At 43.0% G+C, this 14,518-nt stretch overlaps 1 protein-coding gene across 1 annotated transcript in view; it reads right to left on the reverse strand.

Moving 5' to 3' along the window:
* The window catches only part of JADE3 (jade family PHD finger 3), a 54,421-nt gene extending 43,112 nt beyond the window's left edge, over nucleotides 1-11,309 (reverse strand). The window contains exon 1 of the mRNA XM_015812269.1: nucleotides 11,001-11,309. The gene's annotated coding sequence lies outside the window, so the exon portion shown is untranslated. The remainder of the gene's footprint in view (nucleotides 1-11,000) is intronic.
* Nucleotides 11,310-14,518: the final 3,209 nt, after the last annotated feature.

Raw genomic sequence — 14,518 nt, forward strand, 5'->3', positions numbered from 1 at the left:
CCTGGCCCACGGAACTATCGTGATGCACGAGACCATCTTTCCCAAGAGTTGGGAGAGAAGGGCCAGTGTCACTGTGTGTTCCCTGCTTACCTTGAGGACCAGGGCCCGGATGCTGTCCCGGTGCTCCTGGGACAGGAATACCTGACAACTGACTGTGTCTATGACGGCGCCCAGCTGTAATAGTCGGGTGGAGGGGATGGTTTGGCTTTTCCGAAAGTTCACCAAGAACCCGTGCCCCTGAAGGATCCTGACTGACAACGTCAGGTCCGACCTGGCGGCTTGAAGGGAGGACGACTAGATGAGGATGTCATCCAGATAGCACTGGACGCGTACCGGTACCAATCGAAGCTGTGCCGCCAGCAGTGCCAGGACTTTGGTAAACACCCTTGGAGCTGATGAAAGGCCGAAAGGGAGGGCCCTGTATTGGTAGTGATGGCCCGCGTGGCAGAACCTGAGGAACTGCCGGTGGTCGGGGAGGATAGGGATGTGGAGATATGCTTCCGTGAGGTCTATGGACGTCAGGAAGTCTCCGGTTCTTATGCTGCCCAAGATTAACTGAAGCGTTTGCATCTTGAATTTTCAGAATGCAATATAATTCAGGCCTTTGAAGTCTAGAATCGCTCTCCATCCTCCTGAGGTTTTGGGAACCACGAAGAGGATGGAGTAGAATCCCCGCCCCTGTTAACCGGCTGGCACAGGTTCTATGGCCCTTATCTCCAAGAGATGTCGAATGGCCTCCCGCATGAGACCGCTTTTGACGGGGTTCCTTGATAAGGGACAAGGGATGAAGCGCTCTGGGGGCCTTGACACGAATTCCAGGGCCAGACCGTATCGAACGGTCTGACGGACCCAGGAATCGGTGGTGGTGGCTTCCCACTGGTGGGCAAAGAGCACCAGTCTGCCCCCTATGGGAAGGGCAGTTCGGGAGTCATTTGAATCTTCTATAAAGGCGCCCCCTCTCGAAAGGGCCGCTTGCTCTGGAATTGTTGTCTGGGTCTGGTTCTGTCGGGCTAACGATCCTGTCTAGTTGTAGAGGGGCGGGGAGGCTGAGTGGAGCCCAAGCCCGTCCCTGGCCGAAAGGACTGTCTGCGAGCGTACTGTCTAGCCCGCCTATCGGCCCTGTCTGGAGAGGTGGACCAACACCTTCCGCTTATCCTTATTTTTGACCAAATAAGGAGTCAAGGCCTCTCTGAACAGCTGGCTACCCTGATAAGGAACCATGGCTAGGCGCCACTTCGACTTTGGGTCGGCCTCCCAATGACTGAGCCATAGCATCCTTCGTGCTGAGACGTTGGATGCTATGGACCTGGAAGAGAACCTTGCTGCATGTAGTGTTGCATCTGAGACGTACTCTGATGCTGCAACAAGCTTGCTCCGCTCCTGTTGGGTACGTACCTCCTCCGGGGGAATCCTGGCTTGTAGCTGACGGAGCCAGAGTAGGGAGGTCCTGGCAAAGAAAGATGCACAAGTGGCAGCTCTTACCGCCCACGCCGACGCCTGATGGGTCCTGCGGAAGGCCATTTCCCATCTCCTGTCCTCAGCCTTTAGCGCCTCTGCCATATCCCCCGAAACTGTGGATGGGGACAAGAGAGGGCCAAAGGGCTCATCCACCGTTGGTACCTCCAGGTCCTTAGCCAAGTCTGGTGCTGCGCTGAACAGTTTCCTGTCCGTTCCCCCCCAGGAGGGAAGGTGCCAGTTGATACCCATTGTTTCCGGACTGCATTACGGAAAAGTGTCGGGTAGGGAACGTGGTGTTGAGTTACGACGGGCTCGAAGAACACCGGGTTCGAGTCTAAGCTAGACGGTGGATCTGGCTGAGGGGCCTGGTCTGGTCCTATGTTGGCCGTCGTACTGGCCTTGCGAAGGAGTGGCAAGAAGAGGGCCGGGTTGAATAGTCCTACAAATGGTGGAGGGTCTGGAGGGGGGTCCTCCTCCTCCCACCATGACGTGTCCGGATGGTCATCCCCCGAAGGAGATGAGGCCCTGCTATGGGAGTGTTGGGACGGTGAGGTGGGGCCCTGATACTTGTGTGCGCCCGATTGGAATAATGTAGGGGGAATGGAGGTCACAGACTCCGCTCTAGGCACACTGTATGACCTGGCAGCAAGTGCCCGGTCCAATACCCGAGAGATCAAAGATTCAAGGCGGTCCTCAGACGGTGAGCCCTCAGACTCGGCCGTCCTGAGTCCGGCCGCTGTCAGAGTAAAAGTGGCCTCTGAGGCCGAATGTGGAGCCCGTGGTGACAATGATGGTTGAGAAGGCGTTTGGGCTTGGTCCACCCCGAGAAGGTTTGCGGTGGGACTCCCCTCCGGAAACCATACCCCTTGGGAAGAAGATGAGGGCCCCAAAGGGAAATCAAAATCCATGTCCTCTCTGTTCCGCCTTTGCCTTGGCCTGCTTCTGCGCCTAGGAGAATTCCTTCTCCAATGCCTGATGCCTTCTGTTAGCCTGTTTCTCCGCCACCTTGGAAGGCTTCTTTCCAGAGATGGTTTTGGCCTTGGCTTTGATCCTGCCTGCCACCTCCTGATTGGAGGATTTCTGCCTCTTATGGCTAGTAGGTGGGGAGGCGGTGTTCTTGGGTTGAGATTCCGTGGGCTCCTCCATCCTGGGTGAGCTATCTCAGTGGTACTGAGGGGAAACTCTGGCAGGGGATCAGGTGGCGGGATATGCTGAGCAGATGGAGCAGGGGTTGCCAAGGCAATAGTTTGTTTTGCCCTGCTTCTCTGGTCACCTGACCGGTGAGAGAGGGACTGTTTGTCCCCTTTTGTTTGGGTCTGGTCGTGTCTACGCCCGCGGCAAACCTGCTTGCACGTAGAACTCCTGATAATGACGAGGTGACAGCCCACTTGTCTGGTGGGTTGTATCAGAACCCGTTAGGGGGGTGACCAGATTAATAGTTCACACCAGTGAGAATCAGTGGTGCAGTTCAGCGGCTAAGACACTTCACGAGTACGGCAGGGTAGGCCTGACTGTGTGGTCCTAGAAGCCTAGGCCCCTAACAGTTGTGACGGTGGGCCAAGGAGGAAGGCGACTGGGGAAGAGAGAACTGACACCAAAAAGACGCGAAACCCAAGATGAGAGTGAGGGGGGGGAACCTTAGGCCTCCCTCCCCTCCCCAGGACATGCTCATCTGCCGCGGCTTGTTCCGGCGGTACAATTACGATCGGCGGTCCCCGGTGTAAATAAAGGTGCCAGCTGAGGGCTCCGATGACCGTTAGCTTGATCCTAACAGCGATTGCTCAAATGAGGCCTCCGCAGCTGATCGCTCAGCTGTTGTGGCCTGCTGCAGCTTGACCGGGCAACCAAAGTGACAATTGGGACCCACGTGGTCCCAAACAAAGACCCAAAAATGGCGATCGGGACCTACGTGGTCCCCAAAATGGCGACCGCTGTCCCAAACAAAGACAAAAAAATGGCAATTGGGACCCACGCGGTCCCCAAGATGGCGACCGCTGTGTCCTGCGAGAATACGAGGCCGGCTGCTGTGTCCTGCAAGAATACAGGGCCGGCTGCTGTGTCCTGCAAGAATACGGGGCCGGCTGCTCGGATCTGCGAAATGAGGCTCTATTGAGGCCTCCGCCGCTCGCTCGGAGCCTCCGCAGTTACCTCCGCTGCTTGCTCGGAGTCTCCGCAGTTGAAATACCACCACCACCACCCACGGGAGGCCGGCGCGGCTCCGCAGCGTCTGCTGCCAAAAACGGCTTGCCCGATAGAAAGTTGTTAAAAGGGGCTGATTGAAGCCTCCATGCCAGAATGCAGCCCCCCCAGGGGTTTGGGGTGTTTTTAAACTGCAGCACTGATCCCAGCGCTGCAGGATCCAAGGGAGGCTAGATGGGGGCAGGAGAAAAATTCTTTCCTATCAGGGGCCCAGGGGAAAGTTTTTCTACTTTCCAACGGTCATTTAGGACAGCGCTGATCCCAGCGCTGACAAAAATGATCGTGGATTGTAAAGAGAATCCACCAAAAATTAGATCTGTACTACCTGCTGGGAGCCAAATCTGTCACGTCCTGTAGGGCTGGAGACCAGTCAAGACTGGGTGTGTCCTAGCCCAGGACAGGCGTGGCAAATTTGGCTGACCTGGTCTGAATGGGCAGGAAGACAGAGCTAACCCATTGGTGGATTCTCCATCTCCTGTGCTGGAGAAAAGTGTAAAACCACTCCTACCCATCCTAGCTATTATCTCTTTGAGAGTTTAAAAGGATTCCCAAATTGCATACCAGTTATGTTGTGAGAAAATACAATCCCATCCAATATTAACCTGAAAGATTTTCAGTACCAGTGGACCAACTATCAACAGTCATTCAGTGTTGCTAGGATTGAGTCAGAATTGTTTCTCCCTATTCATATTCCTACAGTCTCCAGACACGGAGACAGAATTTTGATGGCATCACTTTGGCAGAATTTGATATAAATAATTGACTATCATCAGCATATTACTGAAAATATCTAACCCTATACCACCAGGTAATCTTGCCCAGCAGCTTCCTTAGTTGTAAGTCATACAGATTTATAAAACAAAAATTAACTACTCATTTTTCAAGTTATCTTCCATTTTTCTACAGGTAGTCCTTGACTTACAACAGTTCATTTAGTGACTGTTCGAAGTTACAATGACACTGAAAAAGTGACTTATGACCATTTTTCACACTTATGACCATTGCAGCATCCCCATGGTCACATGATTTACATTTGGATGCTTGACAGCTGATTCATATTTATAACTAGTGCAGTGTCCCAGGGTCACATGATCACCTTTTGCAACCTTCTGACAAGCAAAGATAATGGGAAAGCCAGATTCACTTAACAACTGTGGCAAGAAAAGTCAAAACTCACTTTAACAAATTTCTCACTTAACAACATAAATTTTGGGCTCAATTGTGGTCATAAGTTGTGGACTACCTGTATTTGTAGAATGCTCAAAATGACTAAGAAAAGAACTACGGGAATACACATAAAACTTAAAATCATTTTTAAATATACAATTCCAAAATCCAGCTTGTTGAAGAAATAAAGTGGCATATCCTTACAAATTCTATTTTGAGTTCATCTGAATAGGGATGTGATGAATAAATTATGGTTACAACATTGGTTTATTTTAAGATTTGACAGAAATTCTATGTTGCTTTTTGCAGAAATAAATTGTAGAGATTTCTACACACTTGATTTGGGCCCATTTTATTTTTAAGTCACACTTAGAAAGTAAATAAAAGAAACAGGTAATAGCCAAAAACATTTAAATGAAAGAAATTCATTTCTTTTAAAATACATTGTCTGGTAAAGTACAAGGTAGTATGAGAATCACAGAAATGGCAGTACAGCAATATATTCCACAAAAAAGCTTAAACTACTGCATAATTTAACTATCCCATTGAAGTTTTCAATTTTATAAAGAAAGCAATTCCAGTTGCTTTTTATAAATAACTCCAGAACACCCACAATTATGCTTTGAAAGAAAAAAATTGAAACATACTATTGTATTTTTACTTTTTTATTAAATAGTTATTAAATAGCTGTTTTGTTAAATAATTGTTAAATGTGATATAATACATGTATTACTCTATCTTAATAAGCTGTGATTTGGATGAAACAACATATTTTGTTTATTATTGCTGTTGTTTTGTGCAAATCTAGATTATCATTTTGTTCGGACACCTTGCTATATTTTAGAACCGAAGTGTCCAACACAAGAATTTACCAAATAAATTTAAATTTGTAAAATATTCCCAATACCATTTGCATTTGGAAGACAGCTGCAGCTAAAAGAAATCAAATTAGTAGTTCACATTTACATTTTGTTTAGATAGCCACACATTGTTTCGACTCTGATATTTAAATACTTGACAATATTTACATTTGTCTTTGGAAGAACTGTCTTTTCATTACCCCTTCTATTCAGTTACATGCTAGAAAGAAGGACTTCTGTATTCATATCCTTCCGGACCAAAGCAAGTAACACTGTTCTTTTTTTACTCCTATGCTGCATTTGAGCAGACATCCTTTCAATGAATAGGTACCCTGTGTCTAGCTGGTGGGAAAGCTGTGGGGAATAGCTAACAGAAGCAAAATGATTATTCCTGATCCTTCTCTGTTTTTACTGCAGTCTGCAAGGTCAGGCACAGTTTTCACTCTGTCCATTAATTCCTTTTCTGTCAATAACTATATAAAGTATTCTATAATCCCAGACATACTTATTTCAAGAATTTATGAGAAAATTTTATTTAGTCCAGAAACATTCTGAGAGCACTATGAAGCCAAATAGAGAATTCCCATGAGGACTCAAGAAAATAATTCTAAAATATAAAGGCATATATACCTATGACAAAAAGGAAAAATTGGGATATAGATTTTGGAAACAGACACGTTTCACTTAAAAAGTGCATTGCACCCATTATACAAATCCCACTGACCACAAATTGCAATTTATGAGCACCATAGACAGAAATTATTTCCCCACATTCAGATATAACATTTAATCTGTAATATAGATTATATTTATGGGATAAATATGAGGAGTTCAGATAGAGTGCTTAAGATAATCATCTAAAGTTTTCGCTTTATCAAAATTTAATTAAAATTGTTTTACAATATGAACTTTAGCTAAAGTAGAATATTTAAAGGAAAGTAAGAAAAAAACTGTTTTAAAAATGCCTCAAATGCATAAAATCCACTATCCTCTTATTACTGTCTTATCTGTTTTCTGCCATAGAGATGTTTTCTGAAAACTAAATAAAAATCAGCTAACTACATTTCTTTATCTTTAGTTGCATTTTGTTCTCTGAAAGTTTCTGAAGAAATGCAATAACCGTCATATAACCATCTCCTAGCCTGCCCTTTAATTCCTTTTTTTGTGTGCTCTAACAATATATTTATTACAAATATTTATTCCTCCCAGAAATATTTATTCCAATTTCTTAATCAAATCATTAATATTTTACCTGCTATATTTAATAAGATCTTCACAGATTTTAAAAAGAAAAAGTAATGAAAATGAAGAGGACACACCAAAAGCTTTTCACTTTTTTACATAAAAGTTTCTTGTCATAAATAAGACCACTCAATTTCTTTTTAAAAAGGAAAACAACTTGCTATGTAAATATATTGCCTTATAAAACTTCAGGAATTTTCTTCTTAATTAATCTAGAACTTTTTTCTTTTTTCTGCAGGGTATATTTTAACAGTAACTTTCAGGGCATATATTTGAACTATGTTTTAATTCAGCATTTCCCAAACTAGTTTTGGGAACACTAGTGTTCCCCAGGAATGTTTCTATAGGGAACTCAAATAATTGATTGCCTGGTTTCTTGGCAACTGAAAATTCTGAGTGGATGACTGACTAAAGAAGATTATATGCTTTTAACCTCCAAAGTGTTTTCTTGCTTGAACAGGCTGAAATTTTCCATTTATTTGCTGTGAGATGAGAAAGTACTTTCTCTTCTCAATGTAGATTAGATATAGAAAGTACTGTTTGCTTAGGTCTAACCTCAGCTAGAATAAAAATTTAATAAACTTCCACTGAATTATTTTTCAAACAGTTTAATTCAAGAGTATTCAAATGTGGTGAAACATCTGAATGGTACTTTTTGTTTCATATAATGTGAATCCAGATTTTTTTTATTTTTTCTCAAAAAGGAGATACAGAAATCAATTTGATGCTGTGCAAAATATGAAGATTAAGTTGTTTATATTACTCGGAATATTAAGCAGATTTGTTATCAACAAAAGTGAAACATTTCCATTAAAGAACTTTTGTGAAGGAAAGCTAGGGAGTTCCAGAAAAACATCTACTTCTGCTTCATTGACTATGCTAAAGCCTTTGATTGTGTGGATCACAACAAATTGTGGCAAGTTCTTAAAGAGATGGGAATACCAGACCATTTTATTTGTCTCTTGAGAAACCTATATGCGGGTCAAGAAGCAACAGTGAGAACTGGACACGGAACCACTGATTGGTTCAAAATTGGGAAAGGAGTCCGGCAAGGCTGTATTCTGTCGCCCTGTCTATTTAACTTATATGCAGAGCACATCATGAGAAAGGCAGGGCTAGATTAATCAAAAGTTGGAATTAAGATTGCCGGGAGAAATATCAACAACCTAAGATATGCAGATGATACCACTCTAATGGCAGAAAGTGAAGAGGAACTAAAGAGCCTCTTGATGCGGGTGAAGAAGGAGAGTGCAAAAGTTGGCTTGAAACTCAATATTAAGAAAACCAAGATCATGGCATCCGGCCCTCTCAATTTCTGGCAAATAGATAGGGAAGAAATGGAGGTAGTGACAGATTTTATCTTTTATCCAAGATCACCACAGATGGGGACTGCAGCCAAGAAATTAAAAGACGCTTGCTCTTGGGGAGGAAAGCTATGGCAAATCTAGACAGCATACTAAAAAGCAGAGACATCACCCTGCCAACAAAAGTACGTATAGTCAAGGCCATGGTTTTCCCAGTTGCAATGTATGGCTGTAAAAGTTGGACCATAAGAAAGGCTGAGCGCAAAAGAATTGAGGCCTTCCAACTATGGTGCTGGAGAAGACTCCTGCGAGTCCTCTGGACTGCAAGGCGATCAAACCGGTCAGTCCTAGAGGAGATCAACCCTGACTGCTCTTTACAAGGCCAGATCCTGAAGTTGAAACTCAAGTACTTTGGCCATCTAATGAGAAGGAAGGATTCATTGGAGAAGAGCCTAATGCTGGGAAAGATTGAGGGCAATAGAAGGAGACAACAGAGAATGAGGTGGCTGGATGGAGTCACTGAAGCAGTAGGTGTGAGCTTAAATGGACTCCAGAAGATGGTAGAGAACAGGAAGGCCTCGAGGAACGTTGTCCATGGGGGTCGCAATGGGTCGGATACGACTTCGCAACTAACAACAACAAGAGCATTTTTGTCTGTAACAGTAAAGTGGTTTTGCATGGTAAAGTGCATATTTTACTGACAGAATATCAACTTTTAAAAAATTATTACTATTATTATTTTTTTTTAAAAGATTTGTGCTATGACTGTAGCACAAGTCATAGTCTGTCCTCATCCAGACTATCAATTCACATCCCTACAAGGAAGATCAGCCCTAATGTCAGATGTTCTATAATGTATTCTGAAGCAGAGATTATGCTGGTGAATTAGAAAGTGATATACTTCAGTTCCTTCTTCTGCTAGAACAGAAGAGATTTGGTTTTTTTAAAACAAGGAGCAAAATTTGAGAGCAACTCCACTGAAGCATGTACCAAGACAGGGAAGAGATGGAACTTCATTACTCCAAGTAGTTATTGATAAATGGCGAGAACTTTCCAAGTAGTGGTGAAGTCCAAATGAACAAAGCAGAGCCACTCTTTTTGAACATGGATCCCCAACCCTGGTCTGTGGCATGCTAGAAACTGGGCTGCACAAACAAGTGAAGCCCCATCCCCAGGATGCAGTTAGCACACGAAACCACACCTCCTCCAGTCCGCAGAAAAACCTCTCTCCACCGAACCAGTCCCTGGTACCCAAAAGGTTGAGTGCCTGTTTTAGAATACTTCTATTTTATAGACGTAGAAGATAACACAAATATCCAAAAATTTATATTAGAACTTTAATGAACTTTTTCTCTGTGGTACTTCAGTCTCATTGTCTCATGTATTTGTCATTTTTCTGTACCAGAGTTATGGAATTGCTTTGATTCTTACTTCACAGGCATTCATAATTTTTTTTATTTCATTTTTTTATTTGAAGTTGCCTTATGATTTGTAATATACTGAGAACTTTTTATTTTTAGCAGACCAATACTTCTTGTGATCTACTCAGAGTACTGTATTTTCTTTTGAATGTTTCTTTTTAATCAGTATCTTGTGATCTAGGCAGTTCTGAAATGTATCTTTACCCAACACATAATATTTGCATTTAAATATTTAAAGCTTAAATTAATGTTTACATTTTATTTTTTTCCTTTTCGAAAATAAGGATTGTTTTTCTTCTTTTGTGAAAGAAGATACTGTAACTGAAAACATGCTGGCTTGTTTTAACTCAAGACAAGAGTTACTGAATAGTAATGAAATTATGTCCATAAGCTCACAAAAAGTTGGAAACGACTGAACAACTGTATACAATAACAGCGGATTTCAACTCTCTTGATTCAAACTACTATCGGAATGGAAATCCCATGCTCCTGGGCCGTAGCAGATTCAGAAAAGCCGAAAATGCTTATTACAAACCTCAAAAAAGCAACCGTGAAGTGGGTGCTACAAAGTCATGTAGGCTACGGAAGAGATTGCCCAACAGAACCACAATCTAACGAATCGATTTAACTCATTTATTGCACACATTCAGGAATCTAGATGAACGTTATCAACTTAGTAAACCATGACAGATGTGTAAATCGCCCAAACCAGAGTTAGACCTAATGGCAGGAAATAAAGCACTGCAAAAAAAAAGTAACTAAAAGGAGGATGTTCTACCTCGCTTTTGGGCATACCGATTCAGAAACTCAAATAAATTGAAGACATGAGACGCCGCTGTAACACCGCCCCCCCCCCGCCCCGCCGAGGAGGGGGCGATGAAGCAAGATGAGAAAACTTATCCCTCCCCCCCTTCGGGCCGGGAACAGCAAACGACCACCCGCCCAAACACGTGTTCCCTCACAAACACGGGCACCGATCCCTGAGGCGGCGCTTAGCACGGCGGCTCCTCCCCTTCCCCGCTCACCTCATGGAGGCTCGGCCCCTTCCCGCCCCGCCAGCGTGACTCCAGCGGCCAGGCCTTGGCGCCAAGCGCCGCCTGTGCGTGGGAGGGGGTTCGCGGCGCGACTCGGCGCAGCGGCGGGATCGGCGATGTGGGTAAAGCGCCACCCCGAGTTCGGCCTAGAACCGACTTGGCCTCTTAATCGCGGTCCCACATACCGGCCGAGCCGGCGAGTGCCGGGAGCTGCCTCTCGTCCCGTCTCTCCGGGCGCCTGAAGCTGTTTCCGGCGGACTTTTGCCACCCCCAGCCCTGCCCTCGCCGAGGGCCCCTCTTTTCCGCGGCGCTCACCTTGTGGCTCTGGAGATGGCGGTGACCACGGTTTGCGCTCCACCAGGCCTGGAGCTCGGTTCTTGCTCAGGCTACTGCTATCTCGCGTTGCTCATCGGTGCCCCCGTTCTTCAGTCGCAGCGGCGCTGCCCCCGGGCCTGCCTGTCCTGACTAGGGCCCTGCAACATGCCGCCTGCTTCCCCTCTTTCCTCTCGTGCTCTGGGGGAAGCGGGCCCTTGCCCTTGTACTCTCCCTCTTGGCAGGCCAGGCTGCGGTACAAGAGCCCTATTGTATTATTGACACTACTGCTACCGCCGCCACCACCGCCGCCTCTCAGGCTCCGCCTCTTCCCCTTCCCTTCTCTCCCACCCTGCCGGCAGCGGCGGCGGTTCAGCTCTTGTCTCGCGGTCGAGCTGCCTGGCACCTGCATGGCAAAAAAAAAAACCAAACCCGCTCATCTGCCCCCGGATTTCTTAGCGATCCCCAGCAGCGCAAAGAAATCTTTCGGAGGTCCATTATCTGCTGCAACTTTCCAAAGCTTGGTTAATCTTTGTTATTAAACTCCATTATTTTTTTAAACAAATTATTGGAAAAATCGGTATATGACCACTGTCTTCAGTACACTCTGTTTAGGTAGCATTTTTTTTTCTTAGCACGTTCCTTCCTTCACTGTGTAGGTTGAAAATAAAGTGCTTTGTTCCACTAGGTAAATTTTATCATACCCATGTACGTGTTACAACTAATATACTGCAAAACAAACTACTTAATGTGTTGGGTACACATGGAAGCAGCTAAGCTGAATAATTGCATTTATGTTTTGCTGATAAGGATCAGGATAAGTTGGGATAGAGCAAAAATTTACATGTGTCAACTACCCTAGGTCATCTGCAATGAAAATAAGGGGAGGAAGTGTTATTTCAGCACAAAAACAATACAATTTTCCCTATGACAATCATATTTCTACAATTACAAGATGTACATGGTATCATTTTTTATATAAAAATGTTCAGATGCTTTCAGTTATAAGCCCACATAATTTTAACTCCATTACCAGTTCAGATCTAGCATATATTTAATGACGTTTGTGTGAAAATATATCTTATATCAACTAATTCATAGTCTATATCACGGGTGTCAAACTGCCGGCCCGCAGGCCAGTTTCATACCAAAGCTGCGCCCACCCCATTGTCGGCAATGCAAAAAGTCGCAATATGTCGCGTCACGTGACATGAGTTTGACACCCATGGTCTATATGATTGAGTAAACAAACCATTTAATACTGTAGCTGGGATGCATTATCCTAATACTGATAAGAAATACATTAAACAGTCTATGATTATCAATACTTGCACTTTTTCTGTTAACAAAAAGCTTAGCACATTTAGGGAAGCACTATTACATCCCAATTTTGTCCCATAACCTGTGTGACATGCTAGAACAGCTTGCAGCATGGTGCCAATTTCATAATCCCCATTTTGACCCAAAATTGCTACATGGAAAAGCTGCTGATTCATGTTCAATTATTATTTGTAGAAAAGGAGACTCCTATATATGAAGTCACCTAATTTATGCACACGCAAATCATACAGTAGCTGAATTATAAAACTACAACAAACTTATCAACCTAATTTGGAAACTGTAATAACATTAATCCTGTTTGAGGTGTGGGCAATTAAACTGGAGTAACACTATAGAACTCTGAAATGAAATGAAACTCTGTCAGTGATGGAAGACTTTTTAAGCGATGCAGAAAATATTTTATCCAGTATGTGCTGCTTTGGCTAGATACATGAAGCCAGAAGACATTGGCCAACCACTTTCAAAAACATCAAGAATACTTTACCAGGAGAAAGACTAACTTGAAGACACATTCTCAAAGACATTTTGAAGCTTATTGCAATATTGTTTTTGTATTCAATATACAAAAGTTGTAGGACTTAATATGGAAAAACCATTTTTAAGCTAGCAAAATTCTCATGATTCTCAGCTATCCTGAGTGATGATTGATAAGGAATAGCTGAAGCTGTTTTAAGTACTTCCCCATATGGTAATTTTTATACCTTCATATAATAGTATTTGTAGCCTATAGCATACAACTAGTGTTCCTGATAAACACAGCTCTATTCATCATAACACAGTGCTATTTAGAGCAAATATACCATGTTTAAGATTGCTCTGTGATCAAACATTTTTTTAAACTAAATGTGAATGAAAGTTTAAATACCAAAAGGAAACTGCTGGATCAAAGCAAAAGTCTACCTGCAACAGCTTTGGCTACACTAATCTAGGAACCAGTAATATATCCTCAAACAGGACATACATGTGACAGTAATCTTCCAATCATATTTGCTGGTAGTGAATTACTTATAGGATGATAAGTGTGACTTATCTTCATAAATCTAACCAATCTATTAAAAATGTAATTTGGTCTCCAGTTAGACACATGTAAAACATAACAATATGTTTTGTTTTGTTTGAAGTTTAGAATACTCAGCACATCCAGATCCACAATAAAAGGTTTTATTCTCTCCCCTGCATAAAACTCATTAGTTTTGTACCAAGCTGAGACAAAATCATTAAAGGATTCTGTATACTATGTTCACATTGTTATTTTATTAACTAATGCTGTAGTGCCACTCTGTTGCTTTTCCCTGATTGAACAGAGATATTCAAAATAAACAGTGACCTGAGCTTAAAAACCTTGTTGCCTACCTAGTAAATTTATTGTTTTTTCATGTTTAGATTGGGAAAATTAAATCACAGGCTAGAATTCTTTGCTGGTTCCTATGGTCTGAGGACTTTATGATTAGATTATTGAAGTACAGATAGGCCTTGACTTAAATTCATGTAGTGACTGTTCAAAGTTACAACAGCACTAAAAAAGTGGCTTATGGCCATGTTTCATACTTAGACCTTTGCAGAATCTCCATGTCCACGCTTGCCAATTGGCATGTATTTATAATGGTCATAATGTCCCAGGATTATGTGCTCACCATTTGTGACCTGACAAGCAAAGTCAACGGGGAAGTCAGATTCACTTAACAAACGTGTTACTAACTTAACTGCAGTGATTCACAGTGACAAGAAAGGTTGTAAAATGGTGCAAAACTCACTTTACTGTCTTGCTTAGCAATGGAAGCTTTGGCCTCAATTGTGGTTGTAAGTCAAGGACTACCTGTAGCCATTTTCCCAGTTTCTAAGAAGCTTTAAACCTCTGCCACCTATTCATCTTCCCATTAGATTTTTGTACAGTGTGATTATCAGCATCAGATCCAACAAAATCTTAAAGACAATAAAATTATAATAAAATTTGTTTAACAACCAGGCTACTTATGAGCCATCTTTGAAGTTATAACACCTTCCCCCCATCATGTGTCACATTTTGAACAGTTGGCAACCAACTCATTTATGACCAGATGCAGTATCTCACAATCACATGACTATAATTTGCTACTTTTGCTATTTTTTAGCAAAAAAATAGCAACAAAATGCCCCTTGATATGCTGGATTCACTTAATAGCTCATGTGGTGCACTTACA

This window comes from Protobothrops mucrosquamatus, unplaced genomic scaffold (genome assembly GCF_001527695.2).
Source record: "Protobothrops mucrosquamatus isolate PMUCROS unplaced genomic scaffold, P.Mucros_1.0 scaffold77, whole genome shotgun sequence".
Lineage (NCBI taxonomy): Eukaryota > Metazoa > Chordata > Lepidosauria > Squamata > Viperidae > Protobothrops > Protobothrops mucrosquamatus.